This window comes from Rattus norvegicus, chromosome 17 (genome assembly GCF_036323735.1).
Source record: "Rattus norvegicus strain BN/NHsdMcwi chromosome 17, GRCr8, whole genome shotgun sequence".
NCBI lineage: Eukaryota > Metazoa > Chordata > Mammalia > Rodentia > Muridae > Rattus > Rattus norvegicus.
In genome coordinates, this window is record NC_086035.1 from 70,615,978 (window position 1) to 70,635,007 (window position 19,030).

General features: G+C 40.1%; 1 long non-coding RNA gene across 1 annotated transcript; it reads right to left on the bottom strand.

Annotated features, from left to right (window-relative positions):
* Positions 1 to 9,510: 9,510 nt before the first annotated feature.
* LOC108348616 (uncharacterized) lies at positions 9,511 to 17,380 on the bottom strand. Its single transcript, XR_001842019.3, has 3 exons — positions 17,311 to 17,380; positions 11,128 to 11,212; positions 9,511 to 9,735 (listed from the first exon to the last, which is right to left on the bottom strand). It is a non-coding gene; the product is annotated as an uncharacterized LOC108348616 (long non-coding RNA).
* Positions 17,381 to 19,030: the final 1,650 nt, after the last annotated feature.

A 19,030-nucleotide genomic window follows, 5' to 3' on the forward strand; every position in this document is an offset into this window, starting at 1 on the left:
AATATTTTACTTTTTGATGAGTGTTCCATATCGTTTATTTTTATTCATTTATTTATTTATTTTGCCCGAGTATGGTCCAGGAATCAGCAACACCAGCATCACATGAATCCTGATAAAAATGCAGACTCTTGTTCCATACCTGATACCCACTGAATCGGATTCTCCATTTAACAAGATCCCCAGAGGAATGTCCATGTCAGAAGTGCTTCAAAATGGCTACTGTTGCTGGCAACGTATTTGCAAGACAGACAATACAAAATGTAAGCTCAAGTTTGCTTCTGAGTCTATCACTTCCTCTTTGATTACTTATATGCTGTCTGTCCTCCTTCCAGAATGTTCTCCTCTGCTGTTCCTGCATCTGCCTCTGTAGTTGGCTTCTCACATATCTCAGTATAAGCCAAGCCCCGAGAAGCCAGTTCAAAAGAGTGAAAGACCCAGGATTACACCATTAGCGTTGCTTTGTTTCAGTAAACACATAGTAAATGCCTCTTATGTGACTTGGTGAAACAAAGCTTTTAGCTATCAACTCCAGTAAGACTTTTTAGAACAGTTCCCTTGAGACTAGATAGAGAAATTGAAACCAGTAGATGAGTAGGTCTAGAAATGTCCTCAGAAACACACCGTATCTGGGAGAGAGGGAACAAAATCAGCTGTATTTTGACATTGAGCGCTAATGAAAGAGGCTGTGTGTGTGTGCTTGAATGTCTATTAAAATCTGCTTATTAAAATTTTAATTTGCTGTCAAAGGCAACTTGCATAAAGATAGAACTGTTTTTGATGCATTAGCCAAGTGTGGCAATGACAGCTAATGCTAATACAATCTGGGGCTTTAGGCATTAATATTCAAAAGAAGCTGAAGCTGAGAGACGCACTTGGCCTTGTTTATGTGACGAAGGAATTGCTTTGCATCTTCCGTTCTGATGATCATAACAAGCTGGTGGATTAAATATCTTATGGCTAAACACAAACATGGATTTTTAATGACAGTGAATCCCATGATGTCATGATGTCCTCTAGACATGGCCTTCAATGACACATGGCCATAAGAGACTGTAACATTTACCCTGGAAAAGAGATGTTTGCTCCTAGCAACAATTGACATTTCTGGCTTCTTGCCTGAATGTCAAGCTCTATTTCAAATCACTTTCCCTCATCATTTTGTGCCTTGGCCTTGCACCTCAAGCTAATATCAGATTACTGGGACTGACTGGTGACTTGGCCTTACATCTAAGAAATCATATCCCTGTCAATAACATGAGGGTCAAGTTCCTAAGAAGCCATATGTTTAACATATGAAATAAAACAGCAGAACCTATAGAAGTAACAGAAGGACTGCACATTTGGATGATGCTCAAAAAATTAGTCCATCCTGCAGATCAGGTGGCTCTTCTAGCCCACATGTCTACAGGAACCTCTGAGCCTCTCATCCCCTATATGATAGCTAGGAGCTGCAGTTGCTATGAATGATTGAGGTTTGCATCTGATTTTATTATTCCCCACTGGCCCACTGATGGTAGTGCTGTTTGAGAAGTTATGAAACCTCTTGGCTTGTACGGGTCTCCGGGAATGAACCCTTGAAAAGTATAACATGGCTCCATTCCCAGTCTGCTCTCTGCTTCCTGGTCTAGCCATTACTTGAGAAGCAACCTTTTTCAGTACTGATGTGATGTCTTCCGTTCCTTGGTGGGGTGCATCCTCCAAGAGCAGCCAAAATAAACTGTACATCTCATAACCTGTTCTTTCAGGTACCTTGTCATTATCATAAGCAAAGCAACCAATAGATGGTGTATAGCCATTGACTCTTGGATACTAGTAACAGTCCCTAGTTCTTTATTCTTTATTGCTGCATAAATATAATGTATATGTACGGTAGGTAAAATCTGTTAGTCATCTCCCTTTGCATCCCCTATAAGAATATTTTTGTACTATATATTTCATTCTTTTTTCTCCATCTTATTAAATTGGGTATCTCTTATTTACATTTCAATTGTTATTCCCTTTCCTGGTTTCCGGGCCAACATCCCCCTAACCCCTCCCCCTCCCCTTCTATATGGGTGTTCCCCTCCCCATCCTCCCCCCATTACCACCCTCCCCCCAACAATCACATTCACTGGGGGTTCACTCTTAGCAGGACCAAGGGTTTCCCCTTCCACTGGTGCTCTTACTAGGATATTCATTGCTACCTATGAGGTTGGAGCTCAGGGTCAGTCCATGTATAGTCTTTGGGTAGTGGCTAAGTCCCTGGAAGCTCTGGTTGGTTGGCATTTTTGTTCATATGGGGTCTCAAGCCCTTTCAAGCTCTTTCAGTCCTTTCTCTGATTCCTTCAATGGGGGTCCCGTTCTCAGTTCAGTGGTTTGCTGCTGGCATTCACCTATGTATTTACCATATTCTGGCTGTGCCTCTTAAAACCAGTCGTATGTGTTTATGTGTGTGTGTGTGTGTGTGTGTGTGTGTGTGTGTGTGTGTGTGTGTGTGAGAGAGAGAGAGAGAGAGAGAGAGAGAATGGTGTGTGTGCTCTCTGTCTGTATGTATGTGTAGGGATGCATTACAGTGGGTGTGCACTCATATGTGTATATAGGATTCCAGGTGGATTCTATCACTCTCTGCCCATTTTGCTTAAGACTGGGTATCTCACTGAACAGGAGATGTGCCCTTTAGGCAAGGAGGAGTGGCCTGTGAGCTCTCAGGACCCACATCTTTTTGCCACCCCCCCCCCCCAGTGCTAGAGTTAGAAAACATGCATGCATGCCTGGCTTTTCATGTAGATGCTGGAGATTGAAATTCAGGTCCTCATGCTCTTATCCACTGAGCCATCTCGCTGGCATCTCTAACTACCACAATAAAAGTATTAAAACTTTCTCACTCTAACGCTTTTCCCCATTCTCACTTTCTTCTCTTAGTGTAAGTCTAAGGCGCCAAGTCTCTACTTTTGCCATTGACTACAATTAGTAAAAGTGAATTTACCATATGCCAAGCACCCCATGAACTACTCTATACTCCGGCCAGTCTTTGTACTAAGCACCATCTGACGCATAAAAGAGCTTCTCTAATGAGGTGTGAGAGATGCAGTAGACCCTTAGGATAAGGGTAAGTGGTCCATGCTCCAGTGGATGACCCTACACTGTTATGTAATCGGTCCAGCACTACCTGTCTAACTGTACCCAGTGGGCTGAAAGGAGGGGAGAGCAGGAGAAGTATCAGAAGGGAGAGAGAAGGAGGAGAGGAAGACGTGAGGTTGGCAGCCGGATACAGTTTGTAGCTTACAGGGGGAAACTAGGAAACTGTCTAGGGAAAATACAGCATAGATCTAATCTAAATGGAGTCTATACATATATGAAAGACAATATAATAAAAGTGAAAATAATTAAAACAATAATTAAGTCCACTCAATAAAATCTCAGAATTAATATACTGTTTTCCTTCTGATTTATTCCTTATGTGCATGAAGATTATGTTCACCCAATATACACAGATAATATACAGTTATGACTGTAACAAAAATACATTATAGAAAATTATACTGAAACAAGTCCTAGGAGGAATAATTTAATAATTCAATGCCAAGTGATAACTCTATGGTGTGTCTCTAATACATATTACAGTCTTATCAAATAATACTCCACTGAATACTTTGTTTTTACTTTTAAGATTTACTTACTATGAGTACACTGTAGCTGTCTTCAGACACACCAGAGAGGGCAACAGATCCTATTACAGATGGTTGTGAGCCACCATTTGGTTGCTGGGAATTGAACTCAGGACCTCTTAATTACTGAGACACCCCCCCCCCCTTTGTTAGCTATGTTTCTGGAGATTATACTTCTTCAATCCCCCCACGTAAAAGAGAAAAGTTCAACTACCAAAGGAAGCCACCCACATCACGTGACACATGTGATGATTAATCTGGCTTGTCAACTTGACTGAGTTGAGAAGCCCCGTGGGGGATTAGAGCTGTACACTTTGATGTATGTCTTTGAGAGCATTTCCAGAGAGGATAGGCATAGGGGGGAGTAACTGAGAGGTGGACATCCACTCTGGATTGACATATAGAAGAGTATTTGAAAGGGAGACACCCGCTGCAAATGTGAGCAGTGCTATGTGGTCTTTGGTCGCTGATGGAAGAAAATGGAGGAGGAGGAAAACGACCAGCAGATGGCGCTGCATCATTCCTGAAGGCTTTAAGGCTGCTATCATTCATCAAGGCCCGCAGAGCCATTCAGCTCAGAATTACACCAGCACTGCACAGGGTGCATCCAAGCCTTCAGCCTCACACCAAGATGGCACCTTGACTTGGAGACCTCTAGCAACTTGGACTAAGAAGCTCCTTTTCCAGAGAATAAACGGCCATTAGAAGACTACTAAGGTGATCCACAGGTAAATGTGCTTGCCACCTGAATTCAATCCCCAGAGCCCACAGGTGGAAGGAGAGAATCAACTTCCACAAGTATCCTTTGACTTCCACACGCACACCATGGCACAAGCTCACCGAAATGAATGTAGTAGTTTGTATATGTTCAGCCCAGGGAGTGGCACCATTGGAGGGTTTGGCCCTGTTGGAGTAGGTGTGGCCTTGTTGAGGTAGGTGTGTCACTGTGGGTGTGGGCTTTAAGACCCTCACCCTAGCTGCCTGGAAGCCAGTATTCTGCTAGCAGCTTTCAGATGAAGATGTAGAACTCTCAGCTCTGCCTGCACCAAATCTGCCTGGACCCTGTCATGTTCCTACCTTGATGGTAATGGATTGAACCTCTGACCTGAAAGCCAGCCCCAATTAAATGTTGTCCTTTTAAGAGTTGCCTTGGTCATGGTATCTCTTCACAATAGGAAAACCCTAACTAAGACAGTAGAGACACATATAATTCTTCAATCAATATAAAATACTACTCGACCAGTCATGTAAGGGATCCTTCCAATAAAACCCCTTGTATATATATTTGAGATTATATATATATATAATTTGATATTATGTAGACTGATACAACCAGAGCAAATGGTATAAAGTCTCCTATGGAGAATGTTGAATGATGTGATATGAAGCTCATCTTATCTGGCCTACTTTGAAGTAGTTTGAAGACATATCCTGTGGGTGCTTTCTGTAAGGAAGTCATTGGACTTAAAGATAACTTAGAAGAGCTTATGGTTTCTGCAGGAAGAGAGGTCTTGTGAAGTCACTTTCTAGAGAAGGGTAGACAGGTATCTTGTCGGCAGACATTTTCTCCATCCGTGGATTTATTGGCTGCTGATGCTGAGGTAACTGGTTGGGAAATGAAGAGCAAACGGCGGAAATTCTCCAGAGAGTCCCTGGACCCATATATATCTTGACTTTATGTTTTTTAATATCTGAACCATATCCATATAGCCAAAATTCAATTTCTACCTCTAAGTGCATAAATTCATGGGCTACAATTCAGAGCAATGTGTACATTTCACTGTGTAGCTGAAAGGCTAAGTAGAGCCGAGAGCAGTTACCCTCCCACTTCCTCCTTGTTTCATGCTGAAATGGACTCTATAAATATCAGTGGTCGAGGAAACTGAGTACTCCAGTGGAAAATAAGAACTGTGGTAACTTGGGGAAAGCACTCAAATGTCTGTGGGCTTTTCTTAGATGTGAAAAGACATGCGGCTAATGGTTATGACTTTAAAATAAAACCGGCTGCATCTTGTTTAGCTTCAAGCCCAGATACACACTGGTGAAATGGTCTTGCCTCCATCAGAGTTCTGGTAGTTGTCTCTAATTCCTTAATATATCCTTAAGCATAATGTTGGCATTTCATATGGATAATATTCTAGCAGCGAGATGAAGCAAAATGTGTAATCAAACCTAACATCGAGTCTTTTGTGAGGGTTTTTGAAAGAGGCAGTACTGTGACTGTGCCTCATTGAAATTCAGCACACGTAACCTGGAGTTATAACAATCTTTATTCTCCAGTTTTGTAGGTCAGCCACATCAGGTTCTGTTCAACTCTGCACCACCCCCATCAATAGCTATTCATAGTCTCCAGATTTCATGTTCTGATTTTGAATTGCCAAAGGAGAGCAGTCACAACCATAGGTTGTTTCTGTTTTTCTTTTCCAGGCAAGTGTGCTTGCATAGAGCCCGCGGGATCTGTGTAGGTCCTGCCAAACCACATGTAACTAATTAATAGCTGGACGAGGTGAGCATAGTGGCTAATAGTCGAGGGTTTCCTTCCCATGGTTTATAGTGGAAGGGCTGTGAGTAATGGCTTCAGTGTATTTAGGCTTCTGTGTATTGATACAGATACCATTAAAAATGGTAATAGTATTACTGGCCTCAAGTTTTGACTGTGAAGCATAGCTTACAATATTTTTCAGGCTGTAAACCCTCACTAAATGATGACTCTCCCTATGGTTGTTTCAATACATACCCCATAGTTAACATTCTGTTAGATCCCATGGGTGGGTAATTCATTTTCAAATATCCCTTGTTCATTTTTGAATCGTCAAATGTCGTTTGTATAACTGCCTCAGATTTTTTAAATTATGAATATTTTTATATGTATAATTATTTCAAACACCTTATTTTCCATCTATAGATTCTGACTTTAAAATTAGCTATGAGAGTCTGGAAAGATGTCTGTGTGGATAAAAGCACTTGGTGCTCCTACAGAAAATCTGAGTTTGGTTTCCAGAACCCACATTAGGTACCTGCTTTTCCAGGGAAATCAGTGCCCTCCTCTGGCATCCATTAACCCTTCCTGTACCTTGCTCACAGAGATATGTCAGGCATACACATGGATACACACAAAATATATCAGTCTTCTAAAATAGAAATAAAAGTTAACTATGATGATGACTTTTAAAAAAATTAGAGGGAATTTTAAATTTCAGATCAATATCATAATTAGAGTTACATTTCTCAAACATTCAAAACATTTTAAATTTACTATATTATCTTTTATTAAATTTATGTATTCAATGAAAACTATCTTAGGCTAAATGTAACACAGCAAAGAAAACCTCTTTAAAAATTGAAGATAAGAGATAGAGGTAGAAAAATGTTCAGAAAATGTTGTTTTACATAAACAAAGTTCTAATAAATATATTTGTGTGAAATTAGAAATTGTGTGTATGTATGTGTGTGTATGTGTGTGTGTATGTATGTGTGTGTACGTGTGTGTATGTGTGTGTGTGTTTATGTGTGTGCATGTGTGTGTATGTGTGTATGTGTGTGTATGTGTGTGTATGTGTGTATGTGTGAGTGTATGTGTGTATGTGTGTGTATGTGTGTGTATGTGTGTATGTGTGTATGTATGTGTATGTGTGTATGTGTGTATGTGTGTGTATGTGTGCATGTGTATATATGTGTGTGTATGAGTGTGTATGTATGTGTATGTGTGTGTATGTGTGTATGTATGTGTATGTGTGTACGTGTGTGTATGTGTGTGTATGTGTGCATGTGTATATATGTATGTGTGTATGAGTGTATGTATGTGTATGTGAGTATGTGTGTATGTGTGCGTATGTGTGTGTGCATGTGTGTATGTGTGTTTGTATGTGTGTATGTGTGTGTGCATGTGTGAGTGTGTGTGTGTGTGTGTGTGTGTTTTGAAGGCCAGAAGAACTGTGTTGGATAGCGTCGAGCTGGAGATATAACAGGTGACTGTGGGCAAGAACAGTATGACAGGATAACCAGTAGGCTTCGGCTGATTAAATTTTTAAAAAAGTATATTCTCCAGAATTCCATTGTTTCACACAAAAACATATGGAACTCAGCGCAATTTTATGCCTGGCAAATGGGTTCGCATAATGTTCTTGTTCCAACCAAACACAGAGTGTCATAGGTGGCAAAGCTAGGCACTCAAGTGTAACATAGGATCTGCTGACCAATGACATACGGGCAGGCTCAAAATGCCATAATCAGACTTTTGTGCTTAGTGTGCACACTCAACTTACCTCAGTGGGATATTATTTTGCACAGACAATGCTTCAGTCCTACAAAGCTTCATGGATTCACAGACTTACAACTTTCTGGTGAAGATATTCATCTTGGGATAGGTAGCAATAACTAAGGTGTGACTGAGCTCCTACAAAAAGCAATATCTCATTTTCAAAAATCATGTCTCTATTCTGAGTAACCTTAAATAGCTCCCTTTCAATCACAGAAGTCGGCTTTGGGTTATGAGAGCCTAGAGAACACACTTTCCTGTGTCATTGGTAGCTAAAAATAACAGAGAATGGTTGTCTGGATATCACAAGAGAATTAACATTACCTCTGTGGACCATAATAGAAACCACACTTATAAAATATAAAGGAATGTGCATGTATGCACTATGCTTACCCTGGCATCTCGCAACATCAATTCATAGGTTTTTTTTTTCCTTCTATATGCCTAACCTGCCTTAAAAGCCCATTGGTTTTTGCCCCCTCTTATCATTCAGTGTTCTGCAGACCAGCTTCTCTACTTTCTACTTTATTGAATATGCTAAATTAATCCATGATCTTCTAATTGCCATGTCAGAAAGTCATGCTTTGATTTTTATTTAATTACCTTCTGTAATTCATTTGGTGATGCTGGCTACTAATTTAATGAAACTGTCTCTTCCAGATAATAACCCTTACTCTTTGTATCTGTTAAATGATATTCAAGTTGTTTTATTTGCCAATTCCTCTAACCATCTCATTAAGATTAATAACGTTAGTGTATTAGTGTAATAATTTTCAGTGTAAATGTTCCCATGCTGACTTTTATTGAATAAATATGTTTAAAATTGAGTCCCTACTATAACACAGAAAAGTAGAAATCAATCAGATGCACAGGGAAGCGATGCCATGAAGCTATCAATGTTGCTTCCTCAGTGAAGGAGAAAACTTAGAGTCAATGGAGTAGAGTCCACCAGAGACAGTGAAATGATTAAGAAATGCTTAGCTGACAATTCCCCCATTCCAAGCTATCGTATGTAGTGGAGAGTGTGTGATATCTGATGCCATTCAGACCTAAATGCCTGCCCCATAGTAATTCTGTTCAATCACAGGAAAAAATAGTATGTTTTCAATAAATACTTAGAAGAAAGAACATGAAGTTAATATTCTCAATACCATGTAACAATAGTTAACAGTGGCTCCACCCCTATACCTGTGCTGTCGCTTTCAAAATAACCAAGGTATCTCTGTAGAAAGAACCACTTGTATGAAAATAAACATGTTATTTCTTTTTTTTTTCCTGCATAGCATTTTTATTCTTTCTCTGGGAACTGCACGTATGCATCCGGATCCCTTTTAAGTCCTTCCATGTCTATCCATCTTATAAACACCTCAAAACAAAAAAAATAACAAAAGGTAAAAAACAATAGTAAAGGAAAAGAAAAAGAAGAAAGGGTGGGAGGAAAGAAGAAAGGAAGAAGGGACGTCAACATTTTCTTATCTATATGCTCACTGGAGCATGCTCAAATTCTGCTTGGCCTGTCCCTGGAAACAGAACTGAGTTCTACCCCTCCCACATTGCCACCAGAAGTTGTTGATTGTGGAGAGAAACTCTTGGACATCTCCATCACACTTTTTAAAATTTCTCTTTAATGGCTTCCTATTTAGGCTGTTGCTTTGGGGGGGATGGGGGTGAGGATCTGGGTAGTTGTTGTCACAGAAGCCTCCCATGTGTCTTCTCAATGTGTATTCGCACATGACTTACAACTTTTGTACTTTACTGTGGTTGAATTTTCTTGTCCTTCCCTTATTATATTGTACACTATTCAGTCTCCAGGCAATTCCACTGGCACTCCTGAAATGTTTGAAAAAGACATATTAGTACTCTGGAAATGCTAAGTTTGTCTCCACAAAACTTCTGAAATGGTATTCATGCCCAGAGAACTTTTTAGACCCCACTGTAAGAAATGATAATATTAAGAAATCTGAAACTACTAATGTGAAGAAAAACAAAATTCAATGTGAAAAAATGTAGAAAGAACAGAAATGGAAAGCAATTTTGTGCAAAAAGCAAACAGTCCATCAAGAAGAAATAAATATAGGTCTTTGCAGATTTAACATCAGAAACTTGAACTGTAGCAAGCAAAACTGACAGAACGTGTAATTATGTAAAAACCTCATAGTCATTAGAGATTAGGATCTTTGCAAGTATTAAAGAAAAAATTATGATGTGCCCTGTTTAAGAATATAATCATTAAAGCTGCATTACACAGAGATATATAGAAGATAAAACCAAGGCATGCATTTATATAGAAACAATGAAATGTCTGAAACACATTTAGGTATTCCAAGCTGGTATGAAATCGATAATATTTATAACAATACATGTTAGTACAATTGATCAACAAGAATAATACATATAAATATTGATGGTTTACTAAGGAAGTCCCAATAAATTTATTATATAGTGTCTTAATTAGGATTTAATTGCTGTAAGGAGACACCATGACCAAGGCAGCTCTTATAAAGGAAAACATTTAATTGGGCTGGCTTACAGTTCCATTATCACCATGATGGGAATCATGGCAGCATGCAGGCAGACATGGTGCTGGAGAAGCTGAGAGTTCCACATCATGATATGCAGGCAATAAAAATGGACTGTGTGCCACACTGGGCATATCTTGAGTATATATGGAATCTCAGACCTCACCTTCTCAGTGACACACTAATTCTAACAAAGTCATACCGACTTCAACATGGCCACACCTTGTAACAGCGCCATTCCCTATGAGCCAAGCATTCAAGCACATGAGTCTATGTGGGCCATACATATTCACACCACCAGATATAGATAAGTCCAAACTTATGGTGTTTAGACTTTATGATAGATGAAGTTGTTGTATATTCAGTAAACCGTATTTAGAATTTGAAATTTTGAAAGTGTGCCTAACAGTACACAATATGTTTCATGGCTTCTCGAGATGGGCTATAGAGATGGCATTTCCAGCTGAACACACAGTCATGAAGGCAAAAATCTGATTTACTGCAGCTCACGAGGCTGTGAGCAGGCTGTGCTATAAAATAGACTTAATGTTAGAAGACCAATGAATGTTCAGAATTCTGACTATGTTTACAGTGGACTAGGCTGAACTACATCTGGATACTCTGTAGTTTAGGCATATATAAAGCATTTTTGACAAGGTATTTTGTTTAACTTCTAAAGACTTTACAGAATCGTAAGACTTACCCACATCGTAAGTAGAGAAGGTTCTTATCAGTAATTTATGGACTACATTTCCTCATCACAATGCTTTCAAATTGAATGACAAATTCTGTGAGAGAAATACAAAAAAACTTCTACATATTTAGAATTTTCTAAGCAGGTTTCTCAGTAATTATCAAAACATACTATTTACATAATTTTAGTCAAACAATTGACTTAAATAGTGATAAGGGACTAAATTAGTCATCTCAAGATAACCGGATTAGGTTGAAGGTGAGGCAACTAAAATTCTAACCCAGAATTTTTCTTGTCTAAAAGAACTGCAGAGACAAAAATGGAGAAGAGATTGAGGAAAAAAAGGTCCAGTGACAGGCCTAAATAGGAATCCAACTCAAGGGGAGGCTCCAAGACCTGACACTGTTACTGATGCTATGTTGTGCTTACAGACAGGAGCCTAGCATGGCTGCCCAACGAGTAGCTGAAAGATGCAGATACTTATACTCAACCAATGGACAGAAGCTGGGGATCCATGTGAATGAGTTAGGAAAAAGCTGGAAGAAACTGAGGAGGAGGGTGGCCCCATAGGAAGACCAGCAGTCTCAACTAACCTGGACCCCCAAGATCTCCCACTGAGCCACCAACCAGGCAGCCTACACCAGCTGGCCTGAGGCCCCTCACACATATACAGCAGAGGACCTTCTGGTCTGACCTCAGTGAGAGAAGATGCACCTAACTCAGGAGAGACTTGAGGTCCCAGAAAGTGGGGAGTTCTACTGGGGTGGGTGTGGGGTGGAGTGGGGATATCCTCTTGGAGATGGGGGAGGAGGTATGGGATGAGGAACAGTCAGAAGTCAGACTGGGAGGGGGATAACAACTGGACTGTAAAAAATTAAGATTAAAGAATAATACAATTAATTTAAAATTAATAATAGTAATAATAATAATGATAGGGAGGAGGAGAAGGAGAAGAAGAAGGAGGAGGATGAGGAAGAGGAGGAGGATGAGGAGGAGGAGGAAGAGGAGGAGGAGGAAGAGGAGGAGGAGGAGGAGGAAGAGGAGGAGGAAGAGGAGGAGGAGGAGGAGGAGAAGGAGGAGGAGGTTAGATTAGGGGCCAGAGATATGGCTCAAATTTTAAAAGTGTGCTTTTTCCTTAGATCCTCAGAACACCAGAATTCCATTTCCAGCATCCTTACTGGGTAGCTCCAAACCAATTTCAACTGTATTTCCTGAGAATCAGATATGATACTCATACACAGAGTCACACACTCATATACATAAATAAAAATAAATGATTTTTTAAAAGACGGCAAATTTCCATTCGCCCAGATAGCCATCCAGCCATCTCTTCTGCCTCTCTTCAAACCTGACCCTCAGCCCCACCCTAATTCCCCTCCCTATTACCTCTCCCACCCAGTTCCCTTCCTCCATCTTCCTCTTAAGATTAGTTTCTACACCCTTCTAAGTGAACTTCAGGCATCCTTGCTTATGCCTTCCTTCTTGTTTAGCTTCTTTGGGTCTGTGGAGCATGGCATGTGTATCCTGTATTTCATGGCTAATATCCAATTATAAGTGAGTACGTACCATGTATGTCCCTTTGGGAAAGGGTTACCTCACTCAGGATGATATTCTCAAGATCCATCCATTTGCATGTAAAAGTCATATTGTCTTTTTTTTTAATAGCTGAATACTACTTCATTGTGTAGATGTACCACATTTTCTTTATCTGTTGATCAGTGGAGGGACATATGGGTTGTTTCCAGTTTCTGATTATGTTGAATAAAGTTGCTATGAACATAGTGGAGGAAGTATCTTTGGGAGATGATGGAACATCATTTGGGCGTATATCCAGGAGTGGTATTAGCTGGGTCTTGAGGTAGAACTATTCCCACTCTTCTTTTGGAAACCATCAAATTGATTTCCAAGGTCACACTCCCACCAGCAATGAAGGAGTGTTCCCCTTGTCCCACATCTCCGCCAGCATGTGCTATATCTTAACTTTTTGATCTTAGCCAATCTGATGTGTGTTAGATGGGACATTGGAGTTCTTTTGATTGGCGTTTCCCTAATGACTAAGGACTTTGAATGTGTCTTTAAGTGCTCCTTGGCCATTCGAGATTCCTCTATTAAGAATTCTTGGTTCAGCTCTGTACCCCATTTTTTCAATTATGTTATTTGGGTTGTTCGTGTCAAACTTCTTGACTTCTTAATACATTTTGGATATTAGTGTCTGTCAGATGTAGGGTTGGATGAATGGAAATGTGCAACTGACAGAGGTAGGGAAGTGGAGGACATCTCAGAATATGACAGAGACCTGGGATGAGGAACTTTCCCAAGAATCAATGGGGGTGACCTTAGCTGTGACTCACAGCTTTGGGGATATGGAACCTAAAGTGACCACTTCCTATAGCCAGGCATGAACCTCAGTGGAGTGATAAGAACAACAGCTCACCCTCAAAATTTTTGACCCAAAATTTATCCTGTCTACAAGAAATGCAGAGACAGGAGATGGAGCAGAGATGGCCAACCAATAACGAGCCCAACTTGAGACCCATCCCATGAGCAAGCACCAATCTCTGACACTCTTAATAGTCATGCTTGCAGCTATGAGACTCTCATGGCTGTTCTCTGAGAGGATCCACCCAGCAACTGACTCAGATAAATGCAGACACCCACAGCCAAACAGTGGATCAAACTGTGGACTCTTGTGGAAGGGTTACAGGGAGGATTGAGGGCCCTGAAGAGAATTCTCCACAGGAAGACCAACAGAATTAACTAACCTGGACCCTTGGGCCTCTCAGAGAGTGAACCACCAAACAAAGAATATACATGGGCTAGACCTAGGCCTCCCCACAGCTTGGTCTTCATGTGGGTCCTGAAGAACTGGAGTGAGGACTATCCCAAAAGCTGTTGCCTGTATGGGGGGTATCTTCTTTTAGCTGGGCTGCCTTGTTTAGTCTCAGTGGGAGAGGGTGGGCCTAGCCTCCCAGACTTGGTGTGCCAGGAAGGAAGACTACTTGGAGAGAGGCTACCTGATCAAAGGAGAAGGGTGGGAGGATGGGGAAAAGATTGTGGGAGGGGGTGACTGGAAAGGGGACAATGAACAGGATGTAAAGTGAGTAAGTAAAAATAAATAAATACAACAGAGTCAACTAACCTTAACCTGGGCCCTTGAGGCTCTCAGAGTCTGCACCACTAACCAAAGAATGTATACCTGCCTCCCCCCCACACACACGCCCCATATGTAACAGATGTGCAGCTTGACTTTCAGGTGGGTTCTGAACAAGTAGAGCTAGTACTATCCAAAAAGCTTTTGCCATGTGTGGGATATGTTCTACTAGCTGGGCTGCCTTGTCTGGCTTCAGAGGTAGAGTATGCCCCTAGCTTCTCAGACTTGAAGTGCCAGGGTGAGAGGCAGGATTCTCAGGGGCCACTGGATCAGAGAAGAAGGTAAAGGGCATAGGGGAATGATAGTGGGAGGGAGTGACTGGGAGAGGGCAGTGAGTGGGATGTAAAGTGAATAAGTAAAGATAGATAGACAGACAGACAGATAGATAGATAGATAGATAGATAGATAGATAGATAGATAGATAGATAGATAGATAGATAAATGAGTTTAAATACACATAAAGAAGGCAAGATTTAAGTGGTAGTGTTCTTGCTTATATCTATATGTTCTTTGTTTAACAAATTGAGGAAAAAAACCATGAAAACCAACTAAGAACAAAATCAGAAGTGTTTCCCCCAAAATAGTGAAATAAGCTTCTGGCAAGACTGCAAACACAACAAGAAACAAACTAAGAATAAGATAAGAATGAAAATAGCAGAGGAACACTCCTCCATTGTTGGTGGGATGGCAGACTGCTACAACCATTCTGGAAATCAGTCTGGAGGTTCCTCAGAAAATTGGACATTGAACTACCTGAGGACCCAGCTATACCTCTCTTGGGCATATACCCAAAAGATGCCCCAACATATAACAAAGACACATGCTCCACTATGTTCATAGCAGCCTTATTTATAATAGCCAGAAGCTGGAAAGAACCCAGATGCCCTTCAACAGAGGAATGGATACAGAAAATGTGGTCCATCTACACAATGGACTATTACTCAGCTATCAAAAACAATGACTTTATGAAATTCATAGGCAAATGGATGGAACTGGAAAATATCATCCTGAGTGAGGTAACCCAATCACAAAAAAACACACGTGGTATGCACTCATTGATAAGTGGCTATTAGCCCAAATGCTTGAATTACCCTAGATGCACAGAACACATGAAACTCAAGAAGGATGACCAAAATGCGAATGCTTCACTCCTTCTTTAAAAGGGGAACAAGAAGACCCTTGGGAGGGAATAGGGAGGCAAAGTTTAGAACAGAGGCAGAAGGAACACCTATTCAGAGCCTGCCCCACATGTGGCCCATACATATACAGCCACCCAATTAGATAAGATGGATGAAGCAAAGAAGTGCAGGCTGACAGGAGCCGGATGTAGATCTCTTCTGAGAGACACAGCCAGAATACAGCAAATACATAGGCGAATGCCAGCAGCAAACCACTGAACTGAGAACAGGACCCCCGTTGAAGAAATCAGAGAAAGGACTAGAAGAGCTTGAAGGGGCTCGAGACCCCATACGAACAACAATGCCAAACAACCAGAGCTTCCAGGGACTAAGCCACTACCTAAAGACTATACATGGACTGACCCTGGGCTCCAACCTCATAGGTAGCAATGAATAGCCTAGTAAGAGCACCAGTAGAAGGGGAAGCCCTTGGTCCTGCCAAGACTGAACCCCCAGTGAACGTGATTGTTGGGGGGAGGGTGGTAATGGGGGGAGGATGGGGAAGGGAAATACCCATATAGAAGGGGAGGGGGAGGGGTTGGGGGATGTTGGCCCAGAAACTGGGAAGGGGAATAACAATCGAAATGTAAATAAGAAATACTCAAGTTAATAAAGATGGGGAAAAAAAAGAATGAAAACAGCAAGATTGGCTAGAAACTTTTTCAAGGTGAAAGTTATATACACTTTCATACATAATTTTCAAATCTATTTTATTGAAAGGAAAAATGAATTATTGAAATTATTATGTAGAAATTATCTTATTAGTAACTGTTATCAACACAAAACCTAAGTGAACCAAACAATACAAACAGAATCAATAGATATGGCCTCTATTGATGTTCTGGATTACATTTTTTCAAAATGTAAGACACTGAATTTTCTCTCATTTGCAACTCATTTTCAAGATTAGAAAAGAAAGTTACAAAATCCTATTTAAAGTTGATACTTAAACAGGAAACACAAAATTATTAGCTGATTTCATTTATTGCAAATGCATCGATATAATTTGCCATATTAGAAGACTTAGGGAGAAAAAGCATGATCATATAGAGAGGTAAGACTTAAAAAACTCCACAGTTACTCTTTGCAAAAGCTATTAACAAACGAGAACTATGTCATAGAACATTTTAGTCTTATAAAAAGGTAGCAGCGATTGGCCTGCAGAAAAATGTATGCATTGCGGTGAATGAAAACTTAGAAGCATTTTTGTTGAATACTGAAACAATGTTAAGAGGATAGATTTCCTGGAGATATCTCAAAGATAATGAGAAAATGGATAGTAATATGATAGCAGTAGAAAAGTGATATTATGTTGATAATATCATCTGTAAAGAAACGTCAGCATTGCTAAAGTAAAGATGTAGAAATTATAGGAACATTCGGAAAATTTCAGAATAGTCATTAAAAAATAAACACGATAAGGAGATTAAGTGTCTTAAACGCCTGTCAGTGGACACAGATCTGGGATGACAAATGGTCTAATCAAGCACTTGTCTGTCTCTCATTAGTTCAATATCAGTTACAATCAGTCACTATGTGTTGCATTAAATAATAAAAAAGGAAAAAACACCATCCCACGCTAGCGCCGGCTACTCTCCAACCTCAGCGGTCTCGCTGCCTCCATGGCTACCCTCATGCAGCCACCGCCCATCTTGCGGTTATCTGTCAAAAATCCCTGAAACCTGGTAAAATCAAAACTCTAGAGGCTTCTGATTTATCAGTCAGAATTATATTGGTAAATTCTCAAACCACAAAACGCCCAAAGAAAGAACTCAGAGTCATTTGATAATGATATAAACTGTCCACCTAAATAAGACAAATTGCCCTGTAATCATCTGTCCCTTATATGATATTCTTAGCTACCTGTGTCCATTTAAAGCCACACAGATCTGGGTCGTCCTTCTCTTCCTCCATCTTCCTTCTTTCTCCCTCCTATCTCTCTCTCCTCTCAAAAACTCTCAGTCCGCCCTCCTTTTCTACTGTCCAATCCCAGACTCTAGCCTTGTCTTTGATCTGCCCTCACCTGCTTATAGACAGCAGTCTACAAATATGTTTTGCTGTTTGCTCCCAATACAGTTTTTTCAACTTTGATTGTTTATAAATTAATTTTAAGAATACTTGTTATGCTTTCATTTATCTCTCCTTAGGGGAGATTAGGGTTTTGAATCTGAAGAAGAATCACAGGCTAAGAACTACCTATGAGGATTAAGTTAATTCTCTCTTTCCCAACCATTGGAAGCACTAAGTAGAGATCAATTGTAATTGAGGAATTGGTAAGGGGCAATAAACCAATCACTTGTGTTTCAACAAAAACAAATGAATTCAGGTTTTCTATTCACATATAACCATTCACTTAGTCATTACTCTTTGCCTTTTTTCCTATGGAAACCTACCCAACTGTATTTCCTCAGATTTCCCAGATTTAACAGAGGAATAGAATGAATATTACCATTGCTCTAGCCCTCAAAAGTATCTCAGACAGATTTATTTATATTTTAATGTCAGCTCTCATATTTTTTCATTATTCCTACACTGTCTTCATGGCCAGGGTTATTTCCTGTATTTCTTTTATCCCCCCATGAAACCATCTTCATTTATGAAAAGGTGTGCTTTTTGTGAGGACATCAATTAATGTACAGATGCGTCTAAACCCTAGCAAATTTCATAATAATTTATTTGATTATTTTTATCTAAATAAAGCTAAAGATTCTAAATAATGGTGATAGCCAAACCAGGAATTTCTGTCAAGTGTGTTGCCAACAAGAGCTCTTACCATCTGAATGTGAGTTCTATTGCAAGAACAGGAAATCAGCCGTTTGGTTAAATGAGAGACACTTGTCCTCCAGTACGAACTTTAAATGCCCATGATACAATGTAAAACACAGTGTGTTGATTATAAAGCCTCATCATTAATAACATTGAATGTATTTTGTACTAGTGTATTCATTTTTTTCTTTATCCTATTCTAGCTGTCCTCGTTCCCACATTCTGTAGATTTTAAAAAGTACTTATTTTAATTTACATGTGTGAGTATTTTGCCTGCATGCACACTTGTCTATCACATGCATGCCTGCTGCCATGGATCCCCTGGATCTGAAGTCACAAACAGTGGTGAGCTGCCATGTGAGTATTAAACCTAGAAGAGAAGCCAGTGAGCAAAATGATTAAGGGAGTCAATCTACTTTTTTGTTGATGGAGTCCTAAGACTTGTTGTTCTTGTTGTTGTTGCTGCTGCTGCTGCTGCTGCTATTGTGTTTTTTTTTTAAAGCAGTTAAGTCACAAGTTCATAGTTTTAATCTAGGACAGTGCAGAAGATTCACATTTATACCCTGCCTCAATCTGGAAGTCAATTGCCCAGTATTAACCTCACCCTTCCTCTGAGTGGTACATTTGTTACGACTGATGAACCTACACTGACAGACACATCGTCACCCAAAGTCCACAGTTGTCATTGAAGTCAGTATTGAATATTCTTTGGGTTAAACAAATGCACAGGGGTGTGTATTTACCATTCTATGACTTCAGTGTCACGATGACTTCAGTGTCCTCTGTGATTCACCTCTTTATCTCTCCTTTCCAGTCT